At 41.8% G+C, this 11,192-nt stretch overlaps 3 long non-coding RNA genes across 3 annotated transcripts; all 3 read right to left on the minus strand.

Annotated features, from left to right (window-relative positions):
* Nucleotides 1-702: 702 nt before the first annotated feature.
* LOC310800823 lies at nt 703-2,686 on the minus strand. Its single transcript, XR_014553906.1, has 4 exons — nt 2,654-2,686; nt 2,470-2,534; nt 1,650-1,854; nt 703-744 (listed from the first exon to the last, which is right to left on the minus strand). It is a non-coding gene; the product is annotated as an uncharacterized lncRNA (long non-coding RNA).
* Nucleotides 2,687-2,919: 233 nt separating this feature from the next.
* Nucleotides 2,920-4,604, minus strand: LOC310800832. The gene is made up of 4 exons (XR_014553909.1): nt 4,557-4,604; nt 4,372-4,455; nt 4,206-4,283; nt 2,920-2,980 (listed from the first exon to the last, which is right to left on the minus strand). It is a non-coding gene; the product is annotated as an uncharacterized lncRNA (long non-coding RNA).
* A 2,802-nt stretch (nt 4,605-7,406) lies between these two features.
* LOC310800824 lies at nt 7,407-10,421 on the minus strand. The gene is made up of 5 exons (XR_014553907.1): nt 9,740-10,421; nt 9,155-9,294; nt 8,589-8,793; nt 8,368-8,472; nt 7,407-7,528 (listed from the first exon to the last, which is right to left on the minus strand). It is a non-coding gene; the product is annotated as an uncharacterized lncRNA (long non-coding RNA).
* Between the last annotated feature and the right edge of the window lie 771 nt (nt 10,422-11,192).

Genomic DNA, 11,192 nt, shown 5'->3' on the forward strand with positions numbered 1-11,192 from the left:
TCAACATCGTCATTGCTTAGTAGCAAATAGGGCTACACCTTAAAAATGTGAACTATCCCTTAAAAGGTATTATTAACTAATACAAGCAAGTAAATAGTAGATCAACTTTTTGCGATTTGTGTAAAAGAAACAGGAAAAATAAATACATTCTCTACTCTTACCTGTGATGAATATCCTGACCACGAAGGAACACCTCCCCAGCCTCCAGCAAGGACACATTCTGCAGCTCAGCCAGGCCGTATATGATGGCCTACCAAAAGAAAACAGTTAATTTAAATGGTTACCGTAATTTAAAAATAAACCAATACAGAAAAGCAAGCTAGTACACAGGTCTGTTCACAAGTAGCGCCATGGTTGGCATGCTGGATATATAGACTATTTCGACAACATAAACATTCTAAATTGCCCCCGGCTTACTTCCTGTTGCAGTGTTTGCTGGTACAATAACTGACAGGAAATAAGCTAGGTTAAAACGGTTGCCTAGCATCACAATTCCATGAAAACTGTCCATACGCTTTGAAAGTGCAGGAGCAGAACATGCACAATGGTTAGGCGTACCTCTGGAAGCAGAACATCAAGTATGAAAGGCATTTCATCCATGTACTCCAGATGTGTGGTTCGACGGAGTATGACTCTCAGATGGGAGCAAAGGTTGTCCAGTTGTTCGTCACTGTAAAGGTAGACTGGCACCGTGGAAACTGACTTCTGATCGAAGCTCCGCAAGACCTTTCCGCTGAGTACACCCTATGGGAAAACCAAGGTACAGTAAAAATTATTTAGTAGTAGGGCTGTCCCAGACGATTATTTTCTTATCGATTAATCTAACGATTATTTTTTCGATTAATCTAACGATTATTTTTTTAGGAAAATACTGAACCTCAAATTCAAAAAGATTCATGTTTAATCTGGAGTAATATGCAGTTAAAATAATCACTGGCAAATAAATGTTTTCATTCGTGTGGGGCAAGGAAAGTAATTGAAATTATTTAAATTACATTAATTTAAGTGCAGAGATGAAAAGTCATCGAAAAAGGTGAATCAGAATTACTTTATTAGCCAAGGACCCAAGGTATGTTTGCACACACTAGGAAATTGTCTTGGTGTGGTTATTAAATCTAGATCTAGGGAGACATTGACCTTGCAAGCAAGCTGGATTACGTCGCAAGATCACAAATCACTCGATGTTACTAGTGATGTTCCGATCCGATCACGTGATCGGAAATCGGGGCCAATCACGTGATTTGCGACTCGATCAGAATCGGGGGAGGGAGATCGGATTGCAAACAATATTTTTTTTCCTCCATCATCAATCATTTCACTTTCACATGTTTGAAAACTACTACTAATGGCCACCATGGATTTTTTTTTTTACATAATTGATGCACGTTTATGTAATCGATGACGTCGACTACTCGGGACAGCCCTATTTAGTAGGAATAGGATTTGTGTAAGTGTATTTATTGTGTGGTAGTTGTGAGTCATTGAACGGACATTACATGTCAATTGGATTCCATCCATGCAAGATAGATACCGGTACATAAATTGCAATAAGCATTGCTAAATGATACATCTTTTGATGATATTCCGAACAAATCTTTTCTGTGAGTTAGTCTGTAATGATGAGAAAAGTGAGAAGATTCTCAACATACCACCAAATGCTGCTCCGCTCCCTGTGACTGCAGAATGAAGTCCACCAGTGTTTTTTCATCTGCAGTGCGGTCAATGTCAACCTGCAGGTGGTCTGGGACTTCGTCTGTGATGCCTTGCTGTCTCTGAACTCTGTAGACTGGCAGAAGTGTGCCTTGAAGCAAGCATCTGGCCTCATCAGTCCAGAAGGCAAACCTCTGACCATGCCTTTCAAACAATAACAAGATTAATTTTTAAGTGTTGCACAGGAAAAAGCTAAGGCAGTGACTGTCAACAGAACGGCATCCAGAATCTTACATCTGTTAGTTACTGATGGTCTACTGATAGTCTGTAGATGGTTAACATAATGTAGTAGTCATCTAAAAGTGATCTAATAAAGTATTTCTAAAATATACAGTGTTGTTGTGACTTGATGTCATGTGTTTTGATGCTGCTATCTGACCGTCTTAGCTAGGACTCACTTGTAAACATGGATTTCATCTTAATGTGACAACTACTTAAAGGATGTGTGTATACACATACGCTACGATACAGGATTCATAATATAATGTATTACTACATATTACACATACCTCTTTATACTGGATTTACCTCAACAGCTACAGAAAATATGTGGAAGGTCCACGGAAGATTTCATTGAGATTACTATAACTATTTCATTACACCAAACAACATCCCTTGACTTTTGCTAAGCGTTCAAAGATTTTTGTAATACTGACTTTTCCACGAATTGGATTTTTTTTTTTTTTTTTTTTTTTACTTTTCTAGGTTTTCCATGACCGTGGGAACCCTGTTACACACACATAGTTTAGGCCGTCATACCCTTCTATTTCGAAATGCTCCATGAGTAGAAGGCACCACCACTTCCGGATCAGAGGCATGTCCATCTTAAAGAAATTTGACAATTCACAAGCAGTCTTTAGTTCATAATGCATTCTTTGTCAATAGTGGGTTGCAACTTAGGAAGGCAATTTCTGCTTTGGTGTAAATTATTTTACGAACTAACCTCGTGGAATTCAAAACCAGTGCTTGTGGCAATGGAAAGGGTGTACTGGAACAGAGGAGATGTGAAAAAAGCATTTTATTTACAATGTTGACAGAAGCCCGTGTATATTTAAGAAAAATAACTGACTTTACCATGAGCATGAAAATCCCGCAGTCATTTCCACTGGTCTGGCGTGGCAAGTCCTGAAAGAAAGCAAGAAAGAAATATGTAACGCAGAGTATGGGCAATAGTAATACTACTTTTACAGTGGCACATTTAGTATTCACCCCAATATCATGGCCAGTCTTCTCAGTCCAGCGCCGGGGATCAATTTGCTGAGCAAGATACCTATAGAAAGAATAAATCAAAGGATATTTTGGGATTATTAACTGTTACAATTCTTCAGTACTGGTGCACATAAATCTACAGTGGCTGCCACATCTATGCGTCAACATTTAATTTACAGATTGGGTTATTCTGTGTGGGGGTGACTTGGAGCACCGGCATGAATAGGTGTTTAAAAAAAGATTCAAATTATCCCACTGAAATCTAAAATCAGACAGTCACAAATTAAGAGTAAATAAAAAGTTCAAACTGATAGATGTGACAACCACATAAGGCAAATGGGAGGTTGCCAAACGATGCAATTAGAGGCAATATGAACATAGCCAAAGCATGCAAGTAGAGGCAATATGAACATAGCAGCCCAAACCATGCAAGCATGCACCCAACACAAGCATGCGGCCAGCCACACCCACGCTGCCAGTGGCCGGTGAAACATAGTCTCTGCATTTATCCAGGCCTGCCCTTCCTCCGGGGGCAGGCTAGGAGCAGTCGGCGTCTCTGACGACATTGGGGTGGAAACATCCTCAGCGCCCACAGTGTCCCGGCGGGAATCTAACCCAGGACCTTCTAGCTGTGAGGCGATAGCGCTTACCAGTACGCCACTGTGCCCCTAAGTCAAACCATGAGTCAAACCATGCAAGTAAAGGCTATAGGAACGTAGCCAAAACATACCATTACAGGCTATAGGAACGTAGCCAAAATGTAATTAGCTATATGAACGTGGCAAACAGAACAGTGTGTCTCATCTGTCAACCTAAAAATGTCTCTGTACTCCGCATCACCAAACCCGGACTCGTGCAGCCAGTACTGCGAGTCTAAAAAGAGAATCTCTCTCAGGAGTGGCCTCATGATCTATAATGTAGTAATGGGTAAAGAGGTGCAGAAGAGGTAAAGTGATTAGGCCAGGGCATAGAGCAGGAGTTCACATGGTTGTACTATACATGAAGCAAACTACTTAATTATGACAACAGGGTGCAGAGGAGGTTAAAAGTGATTAGGCCAGGGCATAGAGCAGGAGTTCACATGGTTGTACTATACATGAAGCAAACTACTTAATTATGACAACAGGGTGCAGAGGAGGTTAAAAGTGATTAGGCCAGAGCATAGAGCAGGAGTTCACATGGTTGTACTATACATGAAGCAAACTACTTAATTATGACAACAGTTAGTATCTATGGACAACAGCTAGCATATATGGACAACAGCTAGCATCTATGAACAGCCTTACACAGAGAACGTAGTGGCCAGGTCCGTTGACGTTGGTCCATGACGGAAACACTAGCAAGTGTTTCATGTCGACATCCTCCTAAGATTAATGATTTATTTTTATTATGCATATTATCCCAAAAAAATGGACTGCAAACATTTTGTTATTTTAGTGTATATACACTCACTGGAAAGTTGGGAAATAAGTTCTTGCGTGAGATTCTCTTCCATGTAGGAACCACAAACATGTCCTCGATATAAATGTCCTTGCCCTATAGAAAAAAAGGACTTTGAACTCAGAACTTTGAAAGTAGACAAAAATACATGAGAATACAGTAACAGCTGTACTGTTAGCCTTTTATATGTTACTTACATGTTGCAGAGCAGCTTCATGAATCAATTTCATGCAGACATTCCCAATCTGCAAGAAACAATCAAAACTCATCAGTTGGGCATCTAACAGTAAAAGCACTCTTCTACCACAGCGGATCAACTTCCCAATACTCACTGCAGAATCCATATCGCTGTTTCGCAACCCCAGGCTCCAAAACTCTTCCCGTGTGAGACATATTGATCCTTCTTTCACAATGTATTCTGCGCCAGGCCGTCCCTTGTCCAGCACATAATCGAGCTGCAAATAACAGCTATTAGTCTGGTTATAGTGTGTGGTGTGCTATGACAGAATTAATATTTTGACTAATTTGCTTACCAGTTGGTCCTGGATAGGACTCCATTCATCTTCCCATGGCCTCATTGTCACTGCCTTTCTAGGGGGCACAGTGAAGGCTGCTGTCTGGGGGGCGGTGCGGTCTGCCCGGGGCACAGTGAAGGCTGCTGTCTGGGGGGCGGTGCGGTCTGCCCGGGGCACAGTGAAGGCTGCTGTCTGGGGGGCGGTGCGGTCTGCCCGGGGCACAGTGAAGGCTGCTGTCTGGGGGGCGGTGCGGTCTGCCCGGGGCACAGTGAAGGCTGCTGTCTGGGGGGCCGTGCGGTCTGCCCGGGGCACAGTGAAGGCTGCTGTCTGGGGGGCCGTGCGGTCTGCCCGGGGCACAGTGAAGGCTGCTGTCTGGGGGGTGGTGGTGCGGTCTGCCCGGGGCACAGTGAAGGCTGCTGTCTGGGGGGTGGTGGTGCGGTCTGCCTGGGAAAAAGTGAAGGCTTCTGTCTGACACACTGCCTCCACGGAAACATAAGTTGAAAAACACAATGGATGAATACATGTTAGTGCATGTTTAATGTTTAAAGCTAATGGATGACTACATGTTAGTGCATGTTTAAAGCCAACACAATGGATGAATACATGTTAGTGCATGTCTAAAGCTAACGGCGCAGCATGTTTAAAGCTAACATGTTTAAAGCTAAAGGCGCAGACTCACTGGAAATGGAAGCGACGCAGGGCATCACAGAAGCATCAAGTCGGGTCTGACAAAAGCGGCGATATTTGAATGCTGCACTGTGCAAGATGTTTATTGGCTTGTGACGAAACTTGGAATTGACATCAGCCAGTAAAACTGTTCAGCCAATAGCAAAAGAAAATCTAACATAAATTCTAAGTGTTGCTTTTTAAGCAGCAAATTATTTCAATCCATTAAATATTAACACCGGCATTGACGTGTTTACATAGTTGTTAGTGTCGAGCCGTGTTCATAGTCCATTCATAGAATTAAGCTAATTTAGTTTCCAGCTCAACAAACATGTTTGTTACCTCTCCAGGCACACTCTATACATTGCAGTTTTCTGTTGTAACAATAACGAATCCCCTGAGACAGACTCTTATGACACAATCATACCTCAAAACATCATCAAAACCTATACATAGCCAACAGCTTTTCCACTAGAATTGATAGTGATCAACTTAAATAAAGACACATAACAGGTTCATAATTAAACATGAAAATGACCTCAAATTAATAGTCTACAGATCACCTGTTACGTGTGCAGGAGTTGCCGCTGGGAGGACCATGGCAGCTCTTACTGGGGGCAAGGGGGGGTCTGGTCCCTCTGAAAACACAAAACACAAAAATGACAACTCCAAAGTATGCCAGTTAAAAGAAATTGATGGCTTCGTGATGCAACTGCATTCATAGTTACCTAATACAGCTTGACTAAAACTGTTGATCTTCAAATTTTTACCGAAAGTTTTTCTAATTGTTTCAGCTCTTTTCTTATTGAGGGCAATATTGTGTTGATGGATGAGATTCCTCATAAGGAATGTATGAGTAGAAGCCAAAGCCATATTCATGAAGTAGTTATTTTTTTTCATTTTTGCAAAAAACTGTTCTGCTACTTGGCTGTTGACCTTTCCAGACAGTTGAGGAACCAGATTCAACCTTCGTAGGACATCTCTCCTGTCCTTTGTGTTTTTTTCGTGGAACCGGTCATATAGGACATAATGTTCAGAGGAACCAGTCACTGGATGTCCACAGTTATTGTGCGAAGGTGCTCTGGTGTCCAACCACGGCAAAGACACTTTTACTGATCCATGTTCTGCCAATGCGATGTTTTCTTCTGTTGGCTCCATTAAGCGCCCTTCAAATGGCCTGAAAGGCAACTTCTCTGGTTCTCGAAGATTGGTGTGTGTTGCAAGACCTCGTGCAAAATCATAAATAACCACATTCGGCATGTGTTTCCAGGACAACAGCATGTCAGCGAAATCCCGTGGGCTCTCAGCTCGAAGATTACATTTGACGCTGTATACAATCCCACAGGGGCACATGATCACTGCCCATCCACCTGTAAGAGTAACCAGTAAAGTAAGAGCCAGAAAACCGCACTCCAACACTCGGCTTCACAAACTGAAAGATTTGAGTTGACCAGTCAAAGAGTCTAGATAAGAGCAAACCTTTTACTCAAATTTAAGAGACGATATATGCGTTGGTCAAACAAGAACTGCTGAAATCAAAACACACCTGAGGCGGCCCAAATCTTCTGAAAGATTTTGTCATAGGTTTGTCTTGACTTCATCTCAGTCGACAACCTCACTAAGAGGTCACTCCGTGATCCTGTAGAGTCAAGCCCACACTCTCTGCACAGCTTTCGTATAACTGGAACCTACATGTGAACAGAAACAAAATTAAAAATGTTTTAGTTAAATGGATTACAATCTTGAATTTCAAAAGATAATGTATGCTCTATAGACATTTAAGAGCACACAGACCTTCTGCTTAAAAAGCTCTTCTCTAAGATGATCTTCAGTTACTGGAAGTTCCGCAGCCTCCTGCTTAGCTTTAGAGGGTTTCATCTTTTCAAATTCAGTGTTAAGCACCAAGTTTGAGTCACGTGTGTTTCTCCCTATCCACGGAGCCCAAAATTGGTATGTGGGTGTAACTCTGAAAGGGTTGTCTCTTGCACCTAAAACAGAAAATATAGCATTAACAAGATAGAATACAGCATTCAAACTGAACCCCTTGATAAATGTTCATCATTATACTGGGTGTCTGCAGATATCAAAGACTTCAATTAGTTCAATAGAATAGTTTGAAGGAGAACTTCACCAAAAGACAACACAGACTTATTTTGCACATGATCTCACACATATCTAAAAGGCAACACCGACTTATTTTGCACATGATCTCACACATCTGAAAACTGTAAACAGTTTTGCAGACAGTCATTGTTTGACAGTTGTTGAGTTGATTTGAATTAATTAATCAACTCTCAAGACTGTCAAGACTACCGTAAATGAATGCCAGCAAAACTGTTTACAGTTTTCAGATATGTCATGTGCAAAATAAATCCGCATTGTTTTTAGGTGAAGTTCTTCTTTAAGACTTTATTTAAAAAATAAAGCGGAATTAAATCTAAAACTACTTTTTTGTGGATTACATATAAAAGTATGTACCGTACTCAATAGTGGGTCCAGCGGAGAGAGTACTAGGTATAGGTTTTGAAGAACCATTCTATACATTGTTGTTGTAACGGTCTTCTTTGGGTGAAATAAAACAGGTGTGTAGATGACATGAAAACAAAGGTTGAGTTCTAAAATGGGTGTGATCCCCCCCCCCCGGCCCACATTCGTCTTGATGCGTCACGGCTGGTGTGATCCCAGGATGGTCTATTATTTCATTTCTCTCTACTGTACATGCAAGTATTAAGTTAATTCATTTAATCTAGCATTAAACTGAAGACAGATCTCAACCACATCAACATTTTACAGGCAGACAACCAATTATACTGTAGGATTTAATTACTTTTCACAAATCCTCGTCCGATCATTTCCCTTGATACTGCCTCCCAAAAATGTTCAATGTTAACTTCTCCTTTGAAGTTCTCCGGAGGTTCCTTGAGGTCACTCACTAAAAACAGAATTTCAAGAGAACATACTGTAAAACTATTCGGAAAAAGTAACCTCACAGAAGGTTTTACTGCATTTCATGAAGAACAGATTCTGAAATTGTGGTGAACAACATACCTGCAAGATGAAACGCAGCCTTCTTATGTAGGTCCATTATCACCACTGGTGGGTGATCACCACAGGAGATGCATGAGTAATTATGGTCATGTTCTGTCAAAGCTTCAAAATGTAAGTAGGCATGGAGAACTGTGTCTGAATTGGGAAACTGTGCATCCGTTGACAGTTGCAGAAACTGCACTGCTCTGCTAATTGCAGTGTGGACCTGAAAAGAGGAAACAAATTGATTACTATGTTCCCCACAGCGATTAAGTCATTCTAAATTTACTTTAAAGGGATATTTCAGAAGTCAAAATAGAGGGACAAATCCCATAAGGCCCCCAACCAACCTCCATCCAATTAAATTTGAAAGATAATTAGACATTTAGAGGGCCATCCTGGTTCCAGGGCCCAAGACAACTGCCTTGTTTTGTGTTTTTGTTTTTTCAAAGCCTAATTTCTTTCTGCTGAACGGAATCAAACCAAACTTTTCAGGGTGGCTTAAAATTAATATTTAAAGCTGGACATATGGTCCAGGTTGTAAAAAAAATAGGAAATTCTCCTTTATTTATTTCAGTAACATGTACCTGGAGTAAGTTCCTCAGTGTTAAGCACAAGGGCAAGCTCAGGATTACATGGTCATCAAAGTTACAGACACCGTTTTTCCACTCTTGATACCGGTAGCACATCCCACATTGCGGGCAGTACTTGCAGTAAGTGGACACATCTGAACAAACGATGGGAAAAATTACATCAAGATTAAGATATTTTATACCTTACAGCAGGGGTTTTCATAATCAGACATTTATTTGATCCCAGACAATCAACAATTGAGCAAAGATAGCCCGATATTGCTGTTCGACATACTTCAGACTAACACCAACTACATAAGAATGTCCTTTTTGAAGGCATTTAGTTGTTTCTGACTGGGAAAAACAGTAAATTTCCCCAAAGCTACAGTACTGGATCTTGGAACCATCTGTGACCAAGTCGCACGCATTTAGGCTATTTTTATAACTAATGTAACAACTTTCACTTGCATTCACTAAGCCTCCCCTGAAAGAGCCCCTATGGGTAGGCCCACCTCCCACTTGGAAAATCTCTGCCTTCGAACAATAACATCATTAACATTAAAATTATAAGAAACTACTGAGATACATATGAGAACCTACCTTTGATTACACACAAGGTAGTGAGTATTTTTGCCGTTTTTGTTATAAGGACCGGGTCCGTAAGTGGTACTCTGCCCTCACATTCCTGACAAAGTGTTTCATCAGGGACTAGGTGCCTGGGGTACACTCTGTGTGGTACTGGATGACGGAATTCTTCTGGAAGGATAGCTGGAATGGTCTTATTCTTCTGAATGTATGACACCATTTTTTCTAACAGCACACCTTTTGGGGGATATACAAGACTGCTGTCTTCCTCACTCTTCTCTCCTGAAGAACAGCCATGCTCCATTTCTGTGTTCACATCATCTTCTGTGCTGCGTACTGTCCGGAAAATATTGCGCTGTGTTTCGAAGAGGTGCCATTTGGCAATATATTTGTGAATGCAAGATCTCTGCAGGTTGGTACATGGACAGGTCCATCTGTTCTGCTTTGTATCATAGACGACCATCACACGCCCAAGACGGCTGTAGTGCGATATTGTTGGTTCATACACCGAGATGCACTGTTTTGTTCCAGGAATACCAATTGTGTGAACTGACAGAGGTGTCTTGTTGTTGGTTGAAAGTTCTTGCAGTTTCAAGCAGTCCTTCTTGGCTCCCTGACCAAACCATTTTGCATTTACCATCTCATCCAGTACACATGGAGATAGTGTCTCAGCCTTGGCAGATGACGTGATGTATGAGGTAGATCTTATGTGTTGGCACAGATAGTTGGAAAGGCCACTCAGGTGTGCAACATCCATGTTCATCTGGCACTCACTATGTTCACACAGTACGTGATGATTTGTGCCCCAGGTTTTCAACTGCACATGCAGAGGTATGCTGTGCCCCTTGAATGCTTTTAGAACAGCATAAATACCGTTCTCTTTATCAATTATTTCACCAGTAAGGTGACGCCTTGCATTAATGTCTTTAACTTTTTCCTTTGTATGTTTCCTTTCAATATGTTTCTTTATGTTCCTTTTGTTATAGAGTACTTTACAAAAGGGGCATTGTTTTTGGATCACAGTTCTTTCACGGACTCTTTTTTTTTTACATGAACTGACTGGAGTGACTGGACTGGCAAATGCTGGTGTTGCGGCTGGTCCAGAGAGTGAAGTGACTGGACTGGCAAATGCTGGTGTTGTGGCTGGTCCAGAGAGTGAAGTGACTGGACTGGCAAATGCTGGTGTTGTGGCTGGTCCAGAGAGTGAAGTGACTGGAGGGACTGGACTGGCAAGCTGGTGCTGTGGCTGGGCCAGAGAGTGAACTGACTGGAGGGACTGGACTGGCAAGCTGGTGCTGTGGCTGGGCCAGAGAGTGAACTGACTGGAGTGACTGGACTGGCAAGCTGGTGCTGTGGCTGGGTCAGAGAGTGAACTGACTGGAGTGACTAGACTGGCTAATGCTGGTGTTGCGGCTGGGCCAGAGAGTGAACTGACTGGAGGGACTGGACTGGCAAATGCTGGTGTTGC

Source organism: Poromitra crassiceps, assembly GCF_964638095.1.
Source record: "Poromitra crassiceps genome assembly, contig: HAP1_SCAFFOLD_92, whole genome shotgun sequence".
Classification (NCBI taxonomy): domain Eukaryota; kingdom Metazoa; phylum Chordata; class Actinopteri; order Beryciformes; family Melamphaidae; genus Poromitra; species Poromitra crassiceps.